Source organism: Molossus molossus, unplaced genomic scaffold (genome assembly GCF_014108415.1).
Source record: "Molossus molossus isolate mMolMol1 unplaced genomic scaffold, mMolMol1.p scaffold_m16_p_1, whole genome shotgun sequence".
Lineage (NCBI taxonomy): Eukaryota > Metazoa > Chordata > Mammalia > Chiroptera > Molossidae > Molossus > Molossus molossus.
Window position 1 is genome coordinate 92727391 of NW_023425344.1, and position 27035 is coordinate 92754425.

Genomic DNA, 27035 nt, shown 5'->3' on the forward strand with positions numbered 1-27035 from the left:
CAATGATCTGTCCTGGCCAGTTTGGCTCAGCGGTTAGAGCGTCAGCCTGTGGTCCCGAGAGACCTTTGTTCGGTTCCCGCTAAGGGCACGTACCTCAATTGCAGTTTGTCCCCGGCCCTGGTTGGGTTGTGCAGGAGGCAGCGACTCGACGTGTCCCTTTCACATTGATGTTTCTCTCTCTCTTTCTCTCTTCCTCTCTCTCCCTCCCACTCTATCTGAACAGAAAATGGAAAAATGTCCTCGAGTGAGGATAAAAAAAAGAAAAAAAGAAAACCAATGATCTGCTACAAACTCTTGATTTAAAATATTTATTCATGTGTTGCCCTCTTAAGGGGGTCTTCAAAAACAACAGAATTACAATTTTTTTAAAAAGCATTAACCCAGAGTTTTTAAAAATGACAGGATGCATAGTAGTGTTTACACATGAGGCATTGTTTATTTGCCAGCATCTCCTTCAGAATTGGGAATTAGCAAGTTAGGAGCAAACAGGGCTTTCAGCTCCAAAAGTCCATCTCTCTCTGCCCTTTCCTAATTGGGAGACACAGAAGATAATGAAATCTCTGGGAGGCCCGGAAATAGGCCTGGAACCTTTCACCTGCTTTTCATGGCCAGCCTCCAGCTTCCTTCCCTTTCTAGAAGTTGCTTCACTCCTTTCAGTGTTTGTGTTCTCATCCTCACTTGCCTTTTAAATGAGAATGAGGTCAGTGTTCTCATACTCACAACAAAGCAAACTCATGTAATCTCTGCCATTTAGTTGTGTTTAGTGCATTATATTGTTTTACTATATTCCGTTGCTTGTATAACTTTATGTGTCCGTTTGTTCCACAGTGTGTGAATATTTCCTGGGCGTGTAGCAGTCTCGTTGATATCAGGGGAATTTTGAAGGTGAATAAGACATGACCATTACCTTCCAGGCCAACAAGACTTGGCCAGGACATCAGAATTACAAATCAACAAAAAATAATGTGTATTCCAGCTATGGTTTCCAATGGTCGTAACATTAAATAAATAAAACTGATTTTCTTTTAATAGTCCAACGTAAAATTGTGTTTGGTAAATACTATGTACAGGGCTTTTAAAAGCATAATTTTAGAACCTCAAAATATAGTACGTTAAACATATGTTTTCTGCTATTTTTTTATTTATTTTAGTGTATTTAGAAAAAGTAATTTGCCCTATAAAAGGATATCAAGGTAAAGTTGAGTCAAAAACAGTTTTCAATGAATTTTCTCATTAAGTAGATCATAAAAAATAAAATAGATTACAATTTTGAGAGTTAATGAGAAGAGAGAAACTAACAGACGGTTATAAAAACTATAATTAAGGCTTTGAAAACATAGCTTCAAAGTCTTATCAAGAGACAAAATATATACAATTATGCTTCTTTTACAAAAAATATAATCTCTCTCGCCCCACCTCCTTATTCTCTATTCTTTTTCTTAGAATTTATATGTTAAGTTTGCATGGTTCCTCCTTTCAGTACCATTATTTACAACACTGTCACCGTTTCCATAGTTATGCAGTATTTCTGTTTCCATAGCAACACTCTTGGTTTCCTAAACAAATAGTATCACAGTGTTAATCTTGTTTCAGTGTTATTGTACTATGTTATTAGATACAAAATTCAAAAAATAATTTAAGCATTTGAAACTAGGTGGGTTGGTTTTATTGCTTGGTGCTTGTGATATTAAATTTCAATTTCATATTAAAATACAGATCCACTTGAAAAATAGTTGGATTTTGCCTAGTAAACATGATACCAATTTTATTCACTAGTTATAAAACATTATAATTTAATAAGAGGGTGTTCCAGTACATAGCAATATACAGGGAGACGTTTACTGTCTTCAGATTAAAATGACTGTTTTTCAATTGGCCTGGATGATTTAGCTTCCCCAAATCTCTAAAGTCATTTATAACCTACCCACAGCAGTATTTCCCTTTGTCATTTTTGCATTTTAAGTAATTTCTGCCCATTTTGCCTTTTATTTTACAGCCCCCACAGGAACAGCTGAGAAGTAGACTTCAAGGGAACTTTACTACTTCCATTTTCTCAAAAATAAAAAATAATTTTTGTCTTTAAATTTGCTTATCATCACCCTGAATTTCTTCTCTTAAGAGCACATCTTGTGGACTTTTCAGAAATGGGATTATGCCTCACCCTCAGCTCCCAGCACACAGTTTAATGTAATTGACTGCATTTGACTCCTACAAGAACATTAGTTAGGGCATGCAGGCAGAGAAGGTTGCCGATGTGCCGGTAGAGGAAGTGAATATGAATTACTCTTATTGAACAGAAGTGGGAGGAGCCCTACTAACAGTCCCATAGCAAAGCTGTTCCTGTCAGATGTCTGCAAAAGGCCTGTTTAGCTGTGTAAATCTGTACTCTGCCCCACTCACCAAGACATTCCAGAAGCTAGCTTTCTACTTTCTTTTAGTATGTCTTCCCTTAAGAACACATTTAAATGTTTTCCTTCTCAATTTTAGTACAGACAGATATTATATGGGGTCTAATATAATAATTTATAAAGGTGAAATAGTTTGTTCTGCTTTGAGAAGAGGAATCAATAATGAAAGAAAGTTGATATCAAACTTTGGACTCACCACGCCCTAGATCTGTAGCTCGGGGGTAGTCAGATGACTGAGGGAGTTGATTTCAGCTCAGGTATTTCCACCTGTTTACTGGACTTTTGTGAACCTCAGTTTCCTCATCTAGAAAATTGAGAAAACACCACCTACACTACAGTGTTGGGAGATTTGAGAAATAAAATTAACTAGCGTAGTAACACTTGCTAAGTATGGGAAGCCCCAGAATAAAAGGTCCTTTCCTGACCTCCATCCCTCACCTGAATCTCACTAGTGTTTCTCAATATTCCTTGTGTACAGTAAACATCTGGGAACCTGTTGAAATGCAGATTTTGGTTCAGCAGGTCTAGGTGGGGACTGAGTTTCTGCCTGGCTGACAAACCCTCAGGTGACACCAAAGTTGCCAGTCCAGGGAACTCACCTTGAATATGAAGTATTTAAAGTCTTCAAATCAGTTTCTCAAATTTGCTGCAAGATAATTAGGGACCACTTCCCATTACATTGAGTCCCGAAATTGCTTTGATGGGGTTTATTTGGGGTTCTTGTTCTAGAACAAGATCCAAACCATCCAGTTTCATTGAACTTGGCTTCCTTGTAAGATGAAGAGATTGGGCCTGCTGGAATCTCTTGGGTCATTTTCAACAACAAATGTGGCACACTTCCTTCTTTTAGACATAGTACAATTCCAGGAAGATGCAAAATTGCATCCATTCAAATCATCATTAATCAAATTCTGTTCAGCACATTTGAATCTCTTAGGAGATTTCGGATCAACATGATTCACTTATTTTAGGAAAAATGTGGAACAGGATTAGAATTGATTATCAGAAATAGGTTAATACTCCAATCAGAAACTCAGTGACTCAGCTATGAATGAGTTGAATTATGAATCTTCAAAAATTGCAATGTAATTAATGTTTTAGAATGATTTAAGAATGTGTGTTATCGTTTTGTTATGTTGACAGTATAACAGAACCAGGTAAATTTTCTTAAGCAAGCAATATTGTTTTTGGTTTCTCATACTTCAGAACACTGTTAGCATTTTAATTGTTGTATCTTAATAGCAATATTTTTGCATGGGAACCTTTCCACAGCAATTCACTCTTCTGAAAGAGTGAAATATTTTAAAAGGAAATTATATTTGAAAGGTCTAAAAAATATCCAGGGCTTTCCAGAGAATTTTGTGAATTGGGTTTACCTTGTTTATAAAATTATGATCTAGGATTGTATAAGCTTCTAAGAATCAAAGGACTATGGTTTCTAACACATGTATGCAAACACAGAATTATTTTTAATTTTATTCATGTACTAAATATATTCACTCAACTGGCATTGATTTCATAATGAATCATGATTATTCTATCTGCCCTTCTCAAAAGTAACCATAAAATTATAACCAAATCCATTCCCTTTAGAAATAGAGGCAGCCAGTTTCCTAGTAATGGCTTGTTTGTGTGGAAAATTTCCCAATTGTTAATGAAAAATACACATAAGTAAATATAAAAATGTGGTTAAAAATAGGATCATCCTCACACAGTAAAAAAAGCACATGCATTCATGAAAATTAAACACTTAGAATAGTAGCTGGAACATACTAAATGTTCAGTTAATATTCTGTAGGGCTGCCCAGCCTGTGGCGCAGTGGTGGAGTGTGGACTCATACAACAAGAGGTTACCAGTTCAATTCTTGCTCAGGTCACGTACACAGGTTGTGGGACAAATCCCCAGTGGGGGGCATGCAGAAGGCAGCCAACTGATGTTCTCTTTCATCAATATTTCTAGCTCTCTCTCCTCCTCCTTTCTTCTCTATCTAAAATTAATAAAGAAAACAATATTTAAAAATAAAAATTCTGTATTGCTATTATTCCTCTCATCTCATCATATACAATCTTATCTCTATTTATAACAAGAAAGACTACAGTAGCATAATCATCTCTTCCAGCTCTATGCATGTGTTAAGATTTTAAATATATGTGTGTGTGTGTGTATATATATATATATATATATATATATATATATAATTTTTTGAGGGGACACTTTCATAGGTGATAGTCTCAGATAGTTGTGGAAAAATCTGACACAGTAGAAGGAAATAATGCATATATTCCCCCAAAACCTTATAATTACTGTAATTTGAATGTCCAATTAAAACAGATCATTCTCCATTCATGAAATGTCATATAGAGAATTACTATTAATAAAGAAACAGTTCTTTAAATAAAAGAGCAAAGTATCTCAATGGGGAAAATAAAATTTGTGTAGACAAAACACATACAAATGGGTGTATATATTTCTACAAGAAACGTACACATATTTTCTCTTAGTTGCACTGATTAAAAATTAATCTCATCCAGTCATAGCATGAGTTGTGCTATATAGCTCTAACACTAGAGTAGTGTTTTCACAGAACAAAGAAAAGAGGAACCTTAGCAAATAGTAGGTTTAGTGAAGTCAATCTACTTTTCCAAATCACCAAAGCCAGGCATTAATAGGGCAGTTTCCCTTCTTGAGATGATAAAACCACCCTCTTAAATTTGTTCTGTGCAAACATGATGGGGGATGCATGAGGAAATTTTCAGTGTTTTGTGGGGCTTTTCCACTGTTTATTTGTACAAGATGAAGCTCATAGTACTTTCCTTGTATAAAAATATTTTATGATAGATATCAGGTTTGCTAAAAATATACAATAGCAGTGGAAGAATAACCTAGGGTGACTCGTTGTAAAGGCTTATCAGGAAAATGACTGAGGACACTGACTTAAGTGTTGGACATCCAGGTTCAAATCCAGGCTCAACCCTTTGTGAACTGTTTGACTTGAAGGAGGTTCCCTAACTTCTCTGTGCCTCAGATTATTTACTTGTCATTGTAATAGGGATGTAACAACACTTAATTGATATCAGAAAGCTATTGTAGTAAATATAATGTACACAAAGTGATTAGCCAGTGCCTATACATAATAATCAATACATATTAGTGTTGTCAGAAAGTGAATAATGTTTCCTGTAACAGCCATTAAGGTCATTGGTCATATATTACAATTTTGAATTGCTTCTCATTTTGCTGAAGCTGATTATAAATGTAAAAACAGGTATTTTTATTGATTTGGAGAGAGAGAGAAAGGGAGAGGAAAAGAGAGAGAGAGAAACAAGGTAAGAGCAAAACATCTATTGGCTGCCTCCTGCACGCCCCCTACGTGGGATCAAGCCCAAAACCCGGGCATGGGCCCTGACCAGTAATCCAATTGGCAACCTTTCAGTGCATGGATAACACCCAACCAACTGAGCCACATGGGTCAGGGCTGATTATAAATTTATTATGGCTGGTTCTTTACTCTTCCAAACATTTAGCCACCCTCAAGCTTCAAAGTCATGTGAAGATCACAGATTTTAGAGAGAATGTAGTAATCAGTCAGGTACCATCAGTTCAGAAAGGGCTCTGAAGATTAGGAATTTGAAGATAATGTCCAGATGGCTTAGATAGTAAATAATTCTTAAAGTCTGGGTTTAACTAAGCAGAATTTTGATAGTAACCATTTATTCAATTTTTAGTCAATGCTGGCTGCTGTAACAAAATACTACAGACCCAGTTGTTTGAACAATAGTTTTTTTCTCACGGTTCTATAGGTTGGAAGGCTAAAATTAAGGTGCTGGTAGATGCAGTGTGTGATGAGACCCCTGCTTCTTGACTTATAGGTGACTATCTTCTAGCTAGGTTCTCATATGGCCTTTTTCTATGCATGGAGAGAGAGAGAGAGAGAGAGAGAGAGAGAGAGAGAGAGAGAGAGAACGAGAACAGAGCTTATTGGTCTACTTGCTCTTCTTCTGAGGACACTAAACTATTGGTTCAGGGCCTGCTTTATCATATTTAGATATAATTACTTCCAAGAACAGTGGTTCTCAATCTTCCTAATGCTGTGACTCTTTAATACAGTTCCTCATGTTGTATGTGGGCATTTCTGCATGTGGGCGGAAATATGTGTTTTCTGATGGTCTTAGGCGACCCCTAAGGGGTTGCGACCCACAGGTTGAGGACTGCTGTCCAAGAAGACCACCCACCCCCGCCCCATCTCCAAATAGAGTGATTATTAGGGGCTGGGCTTTAACAAATATATTTTGAGCAGACAAACATTCAATCCACAGCACCAACCCTTAGGTTTGTTTCTTTCATAGGCATTCTATGATTTCAGAATAATACTAAAAGCAGCTCTATCCAATGCCCCTCCTCAAGTCCCACGCTCTGCCACTTCATGTCCCCATGGAGAGTTTCTCTCTGTCTGGGGTCCTCCCTTACGGCAGATGGACCCTCTGGATAGACTGTCTGTGACTTGTGTCTGCTTTTCTGTCAAATAATTTTAATGTCAAACACCTATAATTTTATTTGATTTCTTTCTGATTTGATACTAAGCCACATTTTGCTTGTGTGAGTTTTTGTGATGATTGACAGTGGGGAGAATCTACTAGCTCAGTTTTGTTTGTTGTTTTCTTTCTTGGTTGTGATGACTCCACTCATTCTCTTTCTCAGAGTCAATCCTTGATCCTAACTGTTCCCCACTTTTCCTGCATTTGTCCTCTACTCCCAAGATGAGAAACCAGATCCCGCCATGAGACTGTCTCCACTCTGGTGGTCACTCTCCTTTCACTTAGAGCCCATCATGCCCACAATTCTCTTGTCAAGGTAAATAGTCCTTTTCTGTATTACCTACAGGGACTGCCCCCCCTCACCGCTCCCCACAGCAATTCCCTGGGAGATCGCTCAGAATTATCACCCCACCTCACTGAGAACAGTCTGACTACCCCTAAACCCCCAACCCATGGCTGACTTTAAGCTTACTCTTTCAGCATTAATTTTTCTTCATAGAGGAAGTATGAGCTCTGCTTTTACTTTGGGGAGAGAAAGAAGAGACAGTGACTTTACTGCCATAGTGGAGGGGGCTGTGTTTCCAGGTTACCTGGGGGAACTGCCCACCCCACAGGACAACTGTCCCTTCCTAGGAGAAATTGAAGCTCAATTGTTTTCATTCTTTTGAACATCAACTCTGAGGGAAAGAAAGGCTTCTTAGACTTTTCTTTTTTTAAATACTTACTGATTTGCCTCCTCCCTCTATTTATCTCCATATAACTTGGAACTGGTATTTTTCTAAAATTATAGTTCCACTCCTTTTTCAGAATTTTCAATGAATTCCTGAGATTCCTTTCTCTTACAGATCAGGACAGTGCCTCCTTCAGTGATGCCCTCAGGGGAGAGTGGTCACATTTGTAATTGCTTTGAAACTGAGAAACTTCCAGAGAACAAGAAGGATTTGACCTCAGAGTGGACATGGTTAATGGGAGTTCTTTGCAGATGAAGTAATGTCTTGGTTAACTGGTCAGTGGAACTGAACCTAGATTCTTAGGTGACTTGCCGGAGAGGTTTGTAAGGCAGGTTTCTGTCAGCTCAGAGATTACAAGCAGAGATACTGATCTGGTTTTAGAGAAGGCATTTGCTAACTTTCCTAGGGATTTCTCCTCTCACTCAGGGTTCACAGAGAATTTCCCCCATCTCTCTCTCCCTCTCTGGGTTTTTCCTCTTAGTAATTATGCATGCATTAGGTAATGATTTCTGATAGCCTTCACTGGAAACCTCCACTTTCAAATCAGCAACCGAGGGCATAGATAAATAGGTCAGCTATTACTGATGTCACAGGGAACTCCAACCCACAGATAAACTGGGCATAGTTTAAAATGTAAGAGAGAGAACCATGTGATTAAAAATGTAAGTGAGCTTAACTCGTTTTAATGACAAGTTCCAGCAACAGATGAGGGATACAAATAGATCATGAAAGTTCCTCCTAGAGCCACAGAATTAGGGAATTTTTTTTTTTTTTTACTAGTTAATGTATAAAGATTTATGTGGGTTGGGAGTACTCAAACTCCCCCTGCTTATCAGTACATTCCAGGATGCCTGACCTCATTAAGGATGTTCTTATTCTCAAACCTACCTGGGTAAGCCAGACAGACGTAACACATCTTACATACCTGCAGATAGCCACTACTACCAGCCAACGATCACATTCTCAAAGGGGTCTGCAGTGTTTCTCATTTTATTTTATCTATTGTCTCAAATTTCCAGACATTTCCTCACACTCCTGTGAATTCAAGGCAGATGGGGGAAATAGTAAATTAAAACAAATCCATCCTTGTCATGAAGAACTTCCTGGCAAAATCAAGCCTCACAGGTTAATGTCTGAGGTCAGTTATTACCATGGCAGTTCCAGGGTTGGGTTGGATGAATCCCCATGAACCTCCCAGGCTCAAGGTTGCCCCAGACACGAACGTCTCCCCAGACTCTTTGCCGTGTTTCCAGCTCTCCTCCACTCTGTTCCTGGTGTTACTAGCTTATTTGTTCATCAAATATGCATGTTGAACACGGGCATCTGCTAGTCCCTAAGGAGACAGCCATAAAGATCACCATCCTTAACTTCAGGGGTCAATCCTCAAGGAACTAACAAAGTAAGCAAATTCTTACAGACAGTCAGGTGGCCAGGTTGGGGACAGCACCCTGCAGGCAAGGTCATGGACTCCTTGCCTTGCAGGCTTTGTGCTATCATTGCCCCTGGCACATTGACCTCTCTGTAAATACGTGACTTAAATAAGTGAGCTATTTTCCAGGACACTTATCTTCTGGCATGGGTCCCCTGATAGAATACCAAAGGTTTTAAGATACGCTTTGTGTGCACTATGACATCCATAAACCAAGCAGCACAGTGGTCACGTACTGTGGATGGACAAAGGGATGAAGTCTAGGAAAACGTGGGTGGAAAAAAATATGCATACCTTAACATATATCTTTACATTGGTTTTCAATTGTAAGTGTATGTTGGCAACCTTGAATATAGGGTTTCCTTTGACATCAGAAGTAAATATTAAAATTTCCTTTTTACTGTTACATCTGTAGCTGATCCCATGGAAGCTGCATAAGAAGCTCATTACCTTTCTGGTGGTCTCAGATCAGTTATTTTGAACCAATCAAATTTTATATTATTTTATTGGGAAATCCAAAAATATAAAAAAGTCTTCACTTAAAAAATTGGGACTAACTGATCCTAATTGATTGTTAGCACCATTTTGCCATCACCACCACCACCACCATCACCACCTCACACACACACACACGTGCACACACTCACACACACACACACCAGTCCTATGTACAATTTTAAATTACAACAGATTGATAAATTCAATTTTCTATCATTTTATTCAAATCTAGATTCCTCGGTTGTTTGGGAGTTAGTGGCTTAAGTTATCAGATGCTTATCAAATGAACAAACTAATAAGAATTTCTTCCAAGAGCAAAGCCAGTTTGTTCCCAGGAGGTTGCTTTTTCTTTAAAGGCTGGTGTATATTATTTTTGTACACATTGTTGTTTTTTTGTTGTTGTTATCCAAGATATCATAAAAATATTGCTGCAATAACTAAAGGACTGAATTACCCTTTTCATTTCTCTTTGCTCCAGAAGTCTCTGTTCCGAACAGAGCACGCTTTCCTGGGCTCAGCTGATCCAGTTGGCATAAGCTTCCACCACCAACCCACCTTGTCCTCAGATCATAGTCACGCCACTCCTTTTGTTATCAAGTGTTTTTGGCCAGACGGGTAGGAATTGGTTTCATTTCTATGTGCATTGGTCTCAGGATTTTTTAGCTCAAGAGAAAAAAAAAGAGAAAATTTCAGTTTCACATGAGGCTGGACATCTTAGCATTTATTTCCCATAAATGACCGGGCTCTGACTTCAGCTTTCACTTTTCTTATGACTGCCTTCTTTGATAGCATACACATTCCGCATCAGCTAATCAACAATGGTGGTGTTAAGACATCTACTCACCCTCTAACCCCTCCACTTTCTGCTTCTTGTTTTCTCACTTCAGAGTGCAAAAACGAGCAAATAGAACCAATGGAATGCGCGTTTCCTGAACCCTGATTTTGTTCTTTGTAGTATTTTAGGGGAGAAAATATTAGCCAACATTTAAAAAAGAAAGATTTGATATGTACATCTAGATTTTCATCTTCTCTTGAAAATATTGGCAATCTATTAAGATGAGATTCAAATTTTTCTGCTGCCACAATTGGCGAGTTGAGTATCTGCTATCTTCTTTAGAGGATTCCCGAGCTCTTCACTTTTCCGCAGTCTCCAGCACGTTCTTATTTATTCATTTGTTATATTTTTTTATTATTTTTTAAGTTAATTAATTTATTTTTGTTACAGATGTTTCTCCTTTTTCCCTCACTGATTCCCCCCTACCACTCCCTCCCCACCCTGTCCTCAACTTTGTTGTCCATGTCCATTGTTCATGCATACATGCATATAAGTTCTGTGGTTTATCTCTCCCCCACCACCCCCTCTTCTGGGGATTGTCAGTCTGTACCCCACTTCCATGTCTCTGGGACTACCCCATTCCTCAGACTGTTATGTTCATTATATTCCACAAATGAGATCATATGATAATTGTCTTTCTCTGTTTGGCTTGTTTCACTTAGGATGACACTTTCCAGGTCTCTCCATGTTGTCTCAAAGGATAAGAGATCTTTCTTTCTTACAGCTGCATAGTACTCCATTGTGTATATGTACCACAGCTTTTTGATCCATTTGTCTACTGATGGATACTTGGGCTGTTTCCAGATCTTAGCTATTGTAAATAGTGCTGCTACAAACATGGGGGTACATATATTCTTTCTGATTGGTGTTTCAGGCTTCTTAGGGTATATTCCTAGAAGTGGGATCATTGGGTCAAATGGCAATTCAATTCTAATTTTTTGAGGTAACACCATATTGTTTCCCATAGTGGCTGCACCAGTCTGCATTCCCACCAGCAGTGTATTAGAATCCCGTTTTCTCCACACCCTTGCCAAACCTTGTTTGATGATTTGTTGATGGCAGCCATTCTGACAGGTGTGAGGTGCAGTCTCCAGCACTTTCTATAGTTGCCCCCGGATGAGGCTGAGTGTCTCTACCTAGCATGATGGTGCTTACGTCTTTCTTTTTCATACTCCCAGCCTACATTATTCCTTATATGACTTTCTTGGCCTATGTAAGTATTTGAGTTTGCAGTCTCTATCCCACATAGCATTTTATTCATAAAATGTTAGTTTTGGGAGTTTTGGTAGAGAGAATCCAACTAAATAGGCTGTGACTTCAGCTTTCACTTTTCTTATGACTGCCTTCTTTGATAGTATACACTTTCCACATCAGCTAATCAACAATGGTAGTGTTAAGACATCTACTCACCCTCTAACCCCTCCACTTTCATATTTTATTAAATAGGTAATTATATCTTATTAATAGCATTGATTTCCTTAACCCCTGTCTCAGTTAAATATAGTTCCTTTCCCTCTCTTTTCCTAGGAGCAAACTGGTAAACTGGTGTTGCTGGCATAAACTTTCACACCTGGCAGAAGATCTTTTTCATAAATGTCATTCAGTCTATGTCAGGCAAGTGACATGTATACGGGACTTCATATTTCATAGGGGACTTTTCACAGGTATGGACTTATTTAAATATCAAGACAACTCTGAAAGGGAGATTTTATCATCTCTACTTTACAGATGGGAAACTCATGGGGGTGGTAAGTTTTCCAAGGCCACATGGTAAGAGATGGAGCCCTAATTCAGTCTGGGGCTCCTGGCTTCTAAGCTCACACTGTTTCCATATTAAGGTGCCATGTCCTTGGTAAACTGGGCCTTACAGCTTGAAATCTCTTTATGTATTGTCAAGTCAAATAAACAAATGAGCACATCTGAACTGGCCATTATAATTTTCCAGCTGAATATTTTTAAAGTCAAAGACTGAGTAGCATTTACAAACAAGGCAAAGAGAACAACTGCTATTGTGAATGGTTACTGGGTTTGGAGACTATTGTGAATTTTCTAAGAACTAATTGAATTTTTTTTTTTTTTTTTTTATCCTCACCTGAGGACATTTTTCTATTTTTTGTTCAGGTAGAGTGGGAGGGGGAGAGAGGAAGAGAGAGAGAAACATCGATGTGAAAGGGACACATCGAGTGGCTGCCACCCGCACGACCAACCAGGGCCGGGGACAAACTGCAACCGAGGTACATGCCCTTAGCGGGAACCGAACCGGGGTCTCTCGGGACCGCAGGCCTACACTCTAACCGCTGAGCCAAACCGGCCAGGGCACTAATTGAATTTTAATATCATCTATGCTACATTCATTTCACTGTCTTTAGTATGTCACCCTATGTATTTTCGTTGGCAAATCTTATTAGGTGATGTGAGACAGAGGTGAATTTCCAGTGTCCAGGTTTGGAATGGGTCACAGAAGTTGTCATTTAAGTATCTTTTTCTGGTTAGCTCTATACTTGGTTGTTAACAGGTGGTAAAAATAAACTGATTTCACCATTACCGCCTTTCTTTAGCCATTTTAAAATATTGATGAAGAACTAGTTGTTGGAGTGCTGAATCCCTGTGTGTTCTTATTTGAGTTGGCCATAACCTTCCATCGGCATGAAAGTTTAAGGTATTCTAGGAAAGGCAACTCCTGTTCATTCACTCTCACTTGCCAGTTTCCTGCTGTGTTCAGTCAAGGACTCTCAGAAAGAACATCAGCCTGCCTTCCACATGCCAGCTCTTAGTCCCGCCCTCCAGCACCACCTCCTTTTACCCCTCACTCTGTTAGAGCAGGTCTGATATGTTACAATCATTTCAGTGACACCCAGGCCCTTCACCTTCAGGATGGCTCAGTGGCTTCCACGTGGACCATTTCCTGCCGAGACCCTCTGTCTCACTGTTATTTCTCAACTGCATGTAGTGAAGACACTTTTCTTTCCACACTTCAAAAATTCCAGTCAATAAATATGCTAACTGACACTGTCATTTTTGCCAAAGCGCTTTACAAAAGGTATGCTTCTTTCCAATTCCTGCTTTCCCTGTGGATGTTCACATATATGTAGGAGGGCCTTCTCTCCTTTCATGAAGATGACATCTGTAAGACTCCACAAAAAAGAACAACAATGCTCTAAAGGTCTTTCATAAGGATTTCTTTAGAATAGGATATATGCATATATTCATGAGTTTCTAATATACAAATATCATGCAAAATTTATTTAAAAGAAAGGGAAAACAGTGATTCGTGTGGTCCCTCCACAATGTGTGACCTAATTCATTTCTGGACAATGATTTTTGATAGAATCATGAAAACAGGGAGCTTAACCAACGCTCACCTATTTCTTCCTGAAAACTGAGTTCATACCAAGCAATTATCCTATAGAGGAGAACAAGTCATCCACTTGAACTTTCTTGATTTTTATCCTAATACTTCAAAGGAAATTTATGTTCTTGCAAGAATCCTGAAAAACACTGGGATTCACCCAATCTGATCATAAATTCCTGCAACTGAATGTGATTCCAAGTTGAGAATCAACTCATCCCACTCCTTTGCCCATGTCAAGCACCATCCTCTAGCCTCCACCCATTGGCTTTCCATTGGGACACTGTTGTCTTCAAAAGTTTAATTGTGTAAGGAATTATCATAAGACACTTTGAAAACTTGGGGTAGAGTTGGCTGTGAGTCATATGCACTGATATTCAGATTAGACTAAATGGGAATCGACTGAGACTTTTCATTGTGGTGAATAAAAAAAAAAAAAAGCATTTTTATTAAAAAAACAAAAACGGTCTGTTGACTTTGTTCACCATTGAAACTACATTTAGGAGTATCAACCAAAACAGAAATTCTAAAAGGGAAAGATATGAGTTACATAATTTGTTGTTGCAACCTGACCTTCTAAAGACAAATGAAAATGAAATCAAATAGCCTGGAGATGGTGTCCACAGGGGGATGTTTGTTAGCTGTTGTTTAATCTTCTCAGTGTAAATCACTTCATTTAGACCTCAGACTCATCTCTCCATTCCTGCTTTTCCCATTTGTTTTATCTCATTTCTTATCTTCCTATCATTTTCTCTCTCTTGTCCTCTCCTTCAAAGCCATAAATACTCAGGTAAGATTGAGGGAACTACCACAGCTAGAGTCCAGAGACTGGGAGCAAACTAGAGGGACACAAGTAGGCAGGTGGAGGCCAACACTCTATGGAATCTGGGATGGTTTGTGTCTCATTTGTAACTAATAAAAGATGGCAAGAATGATGCTACATGACATCAGAGGCTAGGACGGAAAAAATAAGGTAGTTTCCACCTTGCTCTCTGAAATACATGTACTAGAAGGCTGAGCAGCTATGTAAATGGTCCTATGGTCCTGATGCCTCCATATTGTGAGGAAGCCCAAACTAGCACACATTGGAATATCACATGAAGAGGCCCTAGAATACATGAGATGGGCAGAGGTGGAGAAAGAGAGAGACTGGGTGGGGTGAGGTCTGGCCAGCCCCCATTTGCTCCACCAGCTATTCCAGCTCCATCCCTCATCTGACTGCAACCTCAATTGAGCTACAAATACCCAACCAAGCCCTTTTCAAATGTATAACCCCCAAAATATGTTAACAAAATGAAGTAATTACTTTTAGCCCCTGAGCATTGGAGTAATTTGCTACCTAGACATGGATAACCAGACAATGAGTTTGAAGAATTGACTTAGCATCAGGAGGAGGGGACCTGGTGTGGTTTTCCTCATATAACTTGGCACAGGAGACTTTTCTCCCCATGTATTTTATTATTTAATTTCTTATTTATAAGTATTTAACTTCTTCTTTTTCTTCCTTCCTTCCCTCCCTCCCTCCTTTCCTTCCTTCCTTCCTTCCTTCCTTCCTTCCTTCCTTCCTTCCTTCCTTCCTTCCTTCCTCCTTCCTTCCTTCCTCCTTCCTCTCTCTTTCTTTTTTCTTTTACATATTTTTAAATGTTTAATTTCATATTCATAAATATATTAAGCATTTCTTATTTATAAGATCAAAAAATGCATTGCTGTATTTTCTTACTAGATTGTCATAATTTACTTCAAATGAGATAAGGTACCTCAGAGAAAAGTAAAAATTGTTGGGTAATACAACAGTACTTTTAAATGTCTACAGAAGAAAGAATGGAGAGGAATAGAAGTATTTAGGTAGATAACTCCATAAGAAAATGAAATGAAAATTAATTTTGGATGTATGTCATACAGAAAGGAACATTCTATGTTAACACCCTGTTTGCATTGATCTTTGTTTAGATACAGCTGTATTATTATTACTTTTGCTCTCACTATTTTACCATCATTTCTGAGAGGCAGTAAAATGACTCCAGCCTGCCTGGCTTTTATCCTGGTTGTATGGTTTACTAGCATGTAACAATGAGAAAATTACCCAATACACCTGTTATTTAATAAATGTTGGCTATTAATGCTGCTGGTCCTCTTACAAGTTTTCTGCTATTATTGTCCCTCTCCTGCCCTTTCTCACTGTTTTTTTACTGTCTCAGCCTTATTTGTCTGCTAGCACAAGACTCAAACACCTTACTGTTGAGTGACTGTCCTAAGAGTAGGACATGTCCCCAGAAGCTTCACAGCTCTGTGACTTGTGCACTTATTTTGATGTGATCTTGTCCACTGTTGGCTCTCCTGTCACCCTGGCTAGAGTGTGACCCTCAGGGAAGAAACTATGTTCTGGACTTGTTTCCATCTGCCAGTCTGCCAGAATCTAGTGTCTAATACAGAATGAAAAAAAAAAAAAATGGGTGAACCAGTGAAAAAGTGAATTATGCATTTGCTTTAAACCACAAATAATGCAAATTTTAAAAGTGTTGGAGGCAAGATGCTTCTAAAACAGCTTATACTGCATGTAAATTATCCGTTTCTGATGAATAATGTGGCAAGTCTGCTTGATTTGCCATAGGTTTAAAAAAGAAACTGTAAAGGTCTGGAATTATATGGGAAACTTTTGTGGCATTTTTTTTCTAGCTTTCATGGCTAGGCAGCAGAATTCAATAATTATGATTTAAATTTTCCTGTGTTTGTGAAAGGCAAGCTATACAGAGGTGGATTTTCCATGAAGCTAGAGAAGCTCTGGGCTTCACAATGAGTCCGTGTGGGCACACGGTGTGAGTATTTTTCAGAAAGGACATAACCACACTGGCTAAGACGTGTCAGCTGGTGGTGGGATGTTCCAGGGGAAGTTCAGTTGGGAATATGCCATTTTCATAGCAATGTAAAAAGTCATTTTTGAATGTTTCAATAAAGCAAGAAGTTCCAGACTTCTGATTTTTTGAGTTAAAGGTACCTTTTCTAGTCACTTGTCAACTTGTTTGCAAAAGACCTAGGAGGAAAATGCAGATAAAAAGCAATAGTATATGAAACTAAAACAAATATGAGCAAAGACATCAGAAATAATTATTCTCACATTGAGAAGGTAGTTGTACAAACATTTTTTATATCATATTGAAATAGTAATTTACTAAAAGGAAGGAGTAAGTTTCTAATAGAACCAGTGAATGGTCATTTATAATTAGTTACTCTACCAGAAAACATAAGATGCCCTGAAATATTTACAGTTAAAGATGAAAGAAATTGATAGAGTTTTCTCAAATTTGAGAGAAAGCTAAAAAAGTGTACTGATATTATTAACAAGGGGTTGTGAAGCTGAAAGAAAGTCTTCTAAGCTATGACTAATAAAAAACTAATTTTGCTGTGCCAGAGGGAAGACTGAATTATCTTCTACTGTCTCCAGAGAAGTATGATATAAAATCTTTGCCATGAAGGGGCAAGCAAAGAATAGGTAAGTAAAAAAATGTGTGAAAGTGGTGTTAGATAAATCAGGCACAGGATTAATATAATATGATAGGTTCTTCTGAAATTTGTGATGTTAGTGGTATTTGCCAGATTTATAAAATTTGCCATTTATTTTGATTTCTCCTTCCCAATGTATCTTGACTTTTATATTTGAATTTTGTATTCTTGTTTATAAAGTGGAATCTGTAAACTGTATAAGCATCAGGACCCAGAAATTCTAGATCTGCAGTTCAGGGAACTATTTTATTTTAATTTATTTTTTCCTTCATTGATTTTAGAGACAGAGGAAGGAAGAGGGAGAGAGAGAGAGAAACATTGATGAGAGAGAACATGGATTGGCTGCCTCCTGCATGCCCCCCACTGGGAATTAGACCTACAACCTGGGCATGTGTCCAGACCGGGAATCAAACTGGTGACCTCTTGGTGCATGGATTGATGCTCAACCACTGAGCCATACCGGCTGGACATTCAGGGAACTATTTTATTTGTATGCCCTACTTCATATCTCTGATGTCTATATTCTTAGTGCACTGTCTAATATCCACAAACCTGGGAGACTTCACATCACTACAAAGTCTCTGGTTAATTGATTATTCATTTTAATTTGAACCTGTGTGAAAAATCTTTTATTTCTCTTCTAAGGGAAATTTTAATTTTTATTAGTGTTGACTAAATTTCTTTTAGTCAGTGATCAAGGAAGAAAGAAGCAAATGTAACACATGGAAAATAGGTTGACATGCATTTTTAAAAAAATGTATCTGTTATGGGAACTTGCACATTGACTCAGCTGCATAACAAATAGCACTAATGAAGAATTCAAGGCAGGGAATATGCTATTTACTGCACTTCTCTGCCTACTGAGCAGCCATCAGTTTGGTGTCCTCGAAGCCATGAGACCCAGATTTTGGAAGCCTGGCTTTTTGTAAAGAGTAATTTTCTTCAGCAAAGAATTTAAAATTTGGTAGAAAATAAGTGATGAGATTTGAAGTGATTTTGTAAGCAGTCATCTCTTTCATAAGAGTCGGGGTACAAATTCCTAAATAAGATGGTGGTGCCCTGGCCGGTTTGGCTCAGTGGCTAGAGTGTCAGCCCTAGGACCAAAGGGTCATGAGTTTGAGGGTTTGATTCCCAGTCAAGGGCATGTACCTGGATTTGGGCTCATTCTCCAACCTGGTCGGGCTCATTCAGGAGGTAAATCAATGTTTCTTTCTCTCTCTCTTCTTCCCTCCCTTCCTTCAACTCTCTTTCAAAAAAAAAATATATATATATATATAAAGTATTCTTGGGTGAGAATTAACAACAACAACAAAAAGATGGTGGCTATTACCGTGCTTGCTCAGTTCACATTTTGGATGAAACTAACCAATAGGTCTCTGTATGATCAATAGTGTTCTAACAGTGAGACTAGTTTGTCTTGATACAGTTGAAATGTTTTTGGCCATTTGCTCAAGTACGTTGCGGAAAAAAGTAGTTTAGTCATTATTAAGGAATACAGACATTATTTATAGTCAAAGGACAACTAGAGCTAGATTATTGGATGACTTTTATTCCCATCACCCTCAAATTTCCTTGGCCACTGTAACACTGACACAGATCACCTTTTCCCCCTCTCAAATTGCCGCCTTCACTTGTGTTCCGGGACAGTCTTCTCATTTCCCTCTCACTCTGCTACTACTCCGCTCTAAGCCATGAGCACCTTTGACTGCCTTATTGCAATGGCCTTCTGCCCTTCGCCTCTAGCTTTTATGTCCTGTGTTAGTTTTCCATTGCTGTGTAATAAATTGCCCCAAACTTTAGCCCAACAATATTGATTGTGTCATGGTTTCTTTGTTTTTAATTTGGGAATGTATTAAGATATGTCCAGGAGATTATCTATCTATCTATCTATCTATCTATCTATCTATCTATCTATCTATCTATCTTTTATTGACTTTAGATAGAGAGGACGGGAGAGGCAGAAATAGAGAGAAAAACATTGACATGAGAGAGAAACATCAATCGGTTGCCTCCTGTAGGTACCCTGACTGAAGATCGAACCCCCAACCCAGGCATGTGCCTGATTGAAAATTGAGCTGGTGACTTTTTGGTGCATGGGACCACACTCATCCAACTGAGCCACACAGGCCAAGGGCAGGAATATGTACATTATAAAATCATTATAAGCACAAGTCTATTCAACAAACCACACGTGTCTTCAGTGAGGTTTCCACACATTTTCCAGCCAGTGGTGGCAATTCAGGGGTTACTAGGGGTCATTGAACAAGGAAGGGAGAGCCACTCCGAGCCTTTCCTAAACACCCTCTTTGTGGAAAGTCCCTTCTCTGCTTATTTCCCTTGATTCCTCTCTGTCTTTTATTTTTCATAGCAAAACAGAAGTAGAAAGAGATATTCAAATGACAACAATGTGTCACCAGTTAACTTCTGAGTATTTAAAAGGTAGGGTATGGCTTCTTGTTAGTTTACAATAAACACTTTTCTTCACAGTAAATATTTTTATCCTGAATTTCTTAGCAACAGATGAATGGGCTCTAGCCTCTGATTTAGCTTTTACTGACAATTTAAGCTTAGTAAAAAAAATAATTTTAAAAGAACATTAAAATCAAACAATGTGTGATTTATGGGCAGAAATAAAAAAATTTTAATAAAGGAAATAGATGTCAGAGAAAGAATAAATCGTGGTGACAGGTGTTATCAGGGAAGCATCTTCTATAGAGTAGAAATGGAGTTGTGTTCGAATGGATGGGAAAAAAATTGGATTTTTAGAGAGAAGAAGAAAAGCCCATCAGGTGAAAGTACACGGGTGTGCAAAACACACCCACAGGATGAGCTGCTGGCATTTGTGGATGGTCTGATGATAGGTGTGTCAGGATTTGTGTTGGTGCTGGGAGGGGCTGAGATGAACCCAGTTTAGAGAGAGTTACACATCCATTTATTAATTCAATAAATATTTATTAAGAGATGACTGTATGACAGCTACTAGGAATATAGTGGTGAGCAAGTTAGATGCAATATTAGAAACAATAAGAGTTGCTGTAAACACTGAAACTAAATAGAATAAGTTGTAAGGCAGAGAGAGCATGCTTACATAGGAAGGGGAGTAGGACTTCTCTTAGGAGGTGAGCTGTTCTGTTTATATTTTAAGGGGCTCAATGGCTGCTGAGCAAGGAAAGATTGTGGGAGTTGGAATGGAAGCAGGAATTCCGGTTAAGGGCTGCTATTGCAGTGGACTAGGTAAGAGATGATGGAGGCTTGTCCCCATGGTAGCAGAGGGTAGTGAGAAGTGGTCAAATTCTGGATTATTTGAAGATTGCATTGACAAATCTTCTAATGAGGTCAAAGGTGACTTATTGTCTGTCCCAAGCAATTGGGTGAGGATGTGCTATTTGCTAAAATGGGGAAGACTTAAGAAGTATTGTTTTTTGCAGATATCAAGAGTTCATGGACATGTGATATTTTAGTTTCTATTAAATATCTATGCAAAGATGACATGTAGGTATTTGGATCCAGGTAAATAAAGCCTGGTGAGTGCTGGGTGAAAATTAGACACATGTGATGAATGGACCAGAACTCAGACCAAAATCAGAGGTTAAGTGTAATATATTCGGAGTCGTAAGATTAAAGTATGGTGAAGAAATGTTTATTACTTTTCTGCCATATCCAGTATACGGTCCTAGGTACCATGGGAGTCAATTAGGCAGCCCAAACAAACCAGTCTAGAAGAGGTACTTATGAGAACAAGTCTGATACATCTCCGGTACTATGGTCCATTTTGTAACGGTAAGTTAAGTTCTATTAATGCAGGGAAGAGAGAGGCTTTGTGATTGGAAAAGGTCCCCTGAGGATTGGAGACAAGCCGGAAGGACCGGGCTGAGTTTGTACAGGAGTTTTAAAGGATACGGCTTTTTTCAAATGAACACATCACTTTAGCAACAGTGCAGCTTGGGGACCTGCTTCCAGAAGGGTAGCTAGACCAGTAAGAATACAGGATGATAAGGGTCTGCAGTGGTGGAGAGGTCAGGGGAGGGACAATGGGGACAAATATCTGAGAGCTTTGATATCAGACGAGGACTTGGGATTTTTCTGCATGTAATGAAGAACCTAAAAAGCTTTATGATTAGAGGAGTCCCATGATCACATTGTTTCAGAAAATTGAAAAGAAAAGGCGAGCCACTGTGTGTAATACATTGGAAATGATGGCCTGATTTTTTCCACCTGGATTGTTAGTAAATAACATGCTTTGACACTGAGAGACTCTGTATCTTTAAGGAGAGTTTGATGGCCTAGAAGGAGGAAATGCGGAAGACAGCAGAACTGCCATGTGTGGGTTGTGAGGGAGAGGGGGTGCAGTGGGGGGAGCAGGATCTGGTGAGGAGAGAAAACTCCAGTCCTCTAGGTAGGTAGGTTGAATAGAGGATATAGTCAGAAATCAGGTGAATATAAAATGAAGTTGTTAGCATTTGTTTCTCCTGTGATGTGTCCATATCATTCAAGAAAATTATGATGATATCACAACATAGTTTAGGTCAGAGAGTCTCTGAAATAAACCATTCCCTGAGAACCTTAAAGAAAGGGGAACATAATTTTCTTAATCTTTTCTCAATCTTTTATTATACATGATGCTCACTTACTTTTCAACTACCCTTATATTTTTTCATTTCTTTTCTTTCTTTTTGGAGGTTAAGCACTGGATGCAGTTACTTTTCAACACAAAGAGATTCAATGTTGTACTGACAGCTATGTCTTCAATTTCTAGTCTTTCTCTCTTTAGTGTACTGACCTGTAAAATTAGCAAAGCGGTGGTCATCCTGTAAGGACTGACATGATTCCATGACCACTTACCTTGAAAATAAAAATTGTTAGGAACACCTTATAGCCTTATAGTCTTTCTGCTTTGACCAAAGTGGCCACGGTAGGATAATTTTCTTTTAAATATTCTTTAATGAGCATAATTATCTTAGGCAAGAGTAGGAGAAAAAAAGAGGGAGAAAACAAGAGCAGGCAACAGGCCACAGTGAATTCTTTCCCAGTTTATTATTTACAAAAACCTTAGAAGTAGATACTGCAGGAGCTTCGAGAGAGGAACGGACACTCAGAGGTCAGGAACGTGTCCAAGCACACAGCTCATTAGTGACGGGGGAGGAGGGCTAAACCATCTCAGATAACAGTTAAAAAGCCATCTCTGCATAGATATCCTAGGACCAAGGTAGGCTTCATGATGACCTAATTCTTTCCCTTGGATCACCTGATGGAATGCAGTCTTTGTTTAAGAATCTCTCCTCCCATATTTGAAGAATGATATTACTTATCTTAACATTCAGAGATCTAACCGGAGTTCACACTGGGAGTTCCACAATGATTCATGAACCCCGAGCTGAAGGTAAATGATTTTTTTCAGGTCCAGGCTCCTTCCTCTCTACTTATGTTAAAGTCAGTGTCATTATGGGAAAGAATCACCTCAGAAATGTATGAATCATGACAAATGACAGCGCTCTATCCAAGTCCAAAACAGAAAAAGGGAGGGTCTGGCCCTGTGGACAGCAGATGGAATTTTAGACACTAGAAGAGTGCCTCACAGGTCAAGCCTACTTTTTATGCAAGAACACGGTTCCCCAGATAGCTGAAGTGAACATGAGACCACAAACAAACCAGCCATTGTTTTGAAAGAGATCCATTTACAGAGAGAGTATGAATTCTTTGTTCACAAATTTTTTCATTGTTGTTAATCTCCACTGGAGGATATTTTTCCATTGATTTTTAGATAAACTGGAGGGAGGGAGGGGGAGAGAGAGAAAGAGAAAGAGGGAGAGAGAGGGAAAGAGATATGGGAGAGACACATTGATTACTTGCCTTCTGCAACAGGGGCCCAGGATCAAACCTGCAACCCAGGCACATGCCCTTGACTGGGAATTGGACAGGCGACCCTTTGGTCTGAAGGCCAACACTCTAACTGCTGAGCCAAGTCAGGGCACACATTTTGATCACTATAATGTGTGTTTACTTTTCACAACTTTCATTTGGAAACAAATAAATGAATAGCAACAGAAGCACCATTACATGGGAAAATCTTGTAAGTCTCCTAAGTGATTCTCAGGGCATCTGCATAGTAAGGATTCAGAGATGCTATTTACTGAACATCCATCTTCTCCAGGCAGCCTGTGTGGGACATGGTCTCACTGCAAGTTCTCATTTTTTTCCGTATTTTCTAAACTCTGAGTTTTTTTTGTTTTGTTTTGTTTTGTTTTGCTTTTAAACACAAATGTATTCAAACTATATGTAATATTTATATCAATCAGGGTCTTTGAAGGGAACAAAACTCAGGCTAGATAATTCAAATGAAGAGATCACACCTGGAAAAACGATCATCACCACTGCCTATCTAGGGTCAATAGATCGTTAATATTTATTTATTTTAAATAAATTTCACTTTTTACAAGTAATTTATAGGAGTAGGAGTAAAGCCATAGTGAAAAGTAACTGTCATAAATTTCAAGATAAATTTTAACAAAGAAAATCTCAGTGAATGAAGGAAATTCTAGGGCACAAACATTATGAAAGATTAAAGAATTCTGTCAATTCTTCTTACCAAAATGAGAGCATTCTCATCCAAGAATACCATCTTTCCTGTTAGTCCTATTAAGAGAGTATATCTTGAGTGTTATTACCACAAAAATGGAAAAAAGTTAATGATGTAAGAGGATGAAGGTGTTAACTAATTTTCTTGCAATAATCACTTTACAATATATACACATATCAAGTCATCACATTTACATCTTAAACTTACACCTGTTCTATGTAAATACTAACTCAATAAAGCTGGGCAAGGAGTATTTTTGTGGTGAGCAGACTTCTAAACGGCCATAAATAACTACCTTCTTGCTGCCAGTATTCATGCTTGTGTGTAATCCCTTCCCCTGCAGTGTGGGCTGATCTTAGTGATGGGCTTTGACCCACAGAACAAAGGTGTTGGAGTCTTGTCTACATGATTAGGTCACAAGTCTTGCTGCCAAGCTCTCTTGCCTGCTTGTTGATGCTTTAAAGAAGCCAGCAGCCATAGTGGAGAGGCCCACTTGGCAAGGAACAAGGGGCGGCTTCCTGCCACAGCCTGAAAAGAACTGAATTATGCCAACAACAATTTGGAAGTGGCCACTTCCCTGGCTGAGCTTCCTGGGGAAGAGACTCCATGGTGGAGGGTCCTGTAACTACTTGACCCAAAGAAACTATGAGCTTAGAAATGTGTACTATTCTAAGCCAATATGTTTTGGGATATTTTTTATGCAATGGTATAGATAATAATTTCAGTTTTATTGAAGCATACTTCACATATAATAAAACTCACCAATTTTAAGTGTATAATCATTTTTAAAGGTGCATGTACAATAAACACATTCACATCAACTTACAGTACACTTACATAATCCTCAAAATTTTCTCTTGCCCCTTTCCCCAGTCTCTGGTAACTGTCACTCAGTGATATGTGAGTTTAAGAAAATTCATCTAGAATATTATCTGAAGGTTTATAATCTAATATTTCACTTATATATCCATTTTACCATTATGATTATAGTCTAGAGTGCTACTCTCTGTCTTTTTTATCCATCTCCCAGTTAATAAATGAGGATGCTTTTTCTATGGCAGTTTTCGTCTTTGCCATTAGGGACAGAAAGTGAAAAGTTCTGAATTCCTAATCATGGTCAATGATTGATTGTCAAAGGTGCTTCTCCAATCTCTTACATCTTCTTGGAGCTTGTGTAATCCTGGGCAGAGCAGTAAGAAAACTGAAGAATGATGATGTATCTCACAATTGCTTCATCTTCTAGGGCCTTCACCGTTCCTTACTTCTCATTGCTTTCATTTTTTAGCAATGAAAAATTGATGAATAAAGATGAGTGATGATGATGTAATCTTTAGGATTATGAACTGGCCAAACATTTTAAGATAGAGGAAAAATAAGATCATTGAGATCCCTTAATGAATCTTGAATTTATACCAGAATCCAATGTATGCATATGGTAGTTAAAAGATTAAATGCGTTTTATTCTATTTTTAAAAATAAGTATATTTTATCTTTGGTTTTTGGAAGTCTTTCAAGAAAGAATAAAAATCATGAAATATTATTTGACTGCTTTTAAAAACCTCAAAAGCCAAAACTGGGTCCAATGACTCCTGGTGGTAAACAGAATGAGGCTCGTGAGAGCCCCCCAGGGACATGCAGTGTCCTGGAGCTGTTCCACCCTGACAGACAAACGAGATAAAGTAATTGGTTTATGGAAGGAGACAGTGAGAGGTGTGACTGTGGAAGAAAGGTCACTGGACTCAACTAACTCAGCAAGAACCCAGGCCTTGCCATGGACATGTGTCAAAGCAGGGAAGGAACACCCTCTGTCTCTCCCCTTCCTCTCGGCCATCTCTTGTGTCTTCCCTTGGCCAAACTGAGTCAGCCAGCACCTTTCAGGGCTGCTTATGGCAGGAAGCTCAGAGGATGGATCTGGGCAGCAATGTGTAAAAATGAACCTGCACAGGCTTTCTTATAAATCTAATGTATCTTGAACAGTTTTCCATGTTAGCCCATGTGAATGCAATGCATTCTTTTAAATTGCTTTGACAGATTAAGCATAGATGTCTTTTATCAGGGAAGTCCATGTAAAGAGGTAGCATTTCATCTGAGCCGTGAGGGATTTTAGCACATGTTGCTATGTATAAAGCAGAAAGAGCAGTCCAAGGTGTAATGAGCTCCATACAGGCAAGAGGGTTAGAAAGCTAGGCTGTGTTGGGTTTAACTGGACAAAGAGGGTAACTGGAAAAGTAGACTCAGGCTGCAGAAGGCTTGACACACATCTTCAAAAATCTTAAATTTTTGTCAGGAAAGCCTCATTATCTAAGAGCTTCCTTTAGTGGCTGGCACATAATTTAGGTACCCAATAAATAATTCTATTAAGTTAAACTTGTTGAGGAAGAGAGTTAATCAAACCAAATGTGCATATGTTTTGTTTACTTAGATATATATTTAGGTATAGATTAACCGTGAAGCAATTTGGAAATCGGAGGCTACTATCTAGATAGTTTTAAGACAGAGAACCTGCTGTTAGGAAGTGCTTCTTTTAGTTCTAAATGTACTATTTTGAATAGATTCCATTAACTAATTGTTCAAGCCCATTTTCCTCCTTAGACAAAGGCTAAACTCATGTTATGCCATGTGGCAGATTCTTTTTGTTCAAAATGATAATTAGTTTGTCTTTGAAAGATCAGCTTGCCTTAAAATCAATTGCAGTTCGATGTATCTTCATATAGAAGTGTTAATGTGATTTTCTTTACACTCACAGAGATGGTTTCCACAGCATTAACACAATAATTTTGTAATTATGCTTTCTTTAGAGATTTCTCTAGTGATTTCTTCTTTCATCTTTGATCTCATCTATGATAAGAGAATTGTTATGGGAGAATTGGACTCGGGGGGCCTTCCATGATGGGAAGAATTTCTCCTGTTTGCTTTTTTGTCAAGTACATATAAAACTGTAGAAGAAAAATTATGCTTCAATATACAATTTTCATTATGCATTAGACACCCTTAATATCCCCCACGGAATGCCATAATTCCACATATGCAGCTTGTCAACTGGCGTATGTAAACATAGAATTATTTGGTCATTATTGCATAGTTATATCAAAATACTCAGCAGGAAAAAAATGACATCCAATATTCACCCAGGGTTTAGACAAGAAATTTTTGTTTGATGTGAAAGCATTA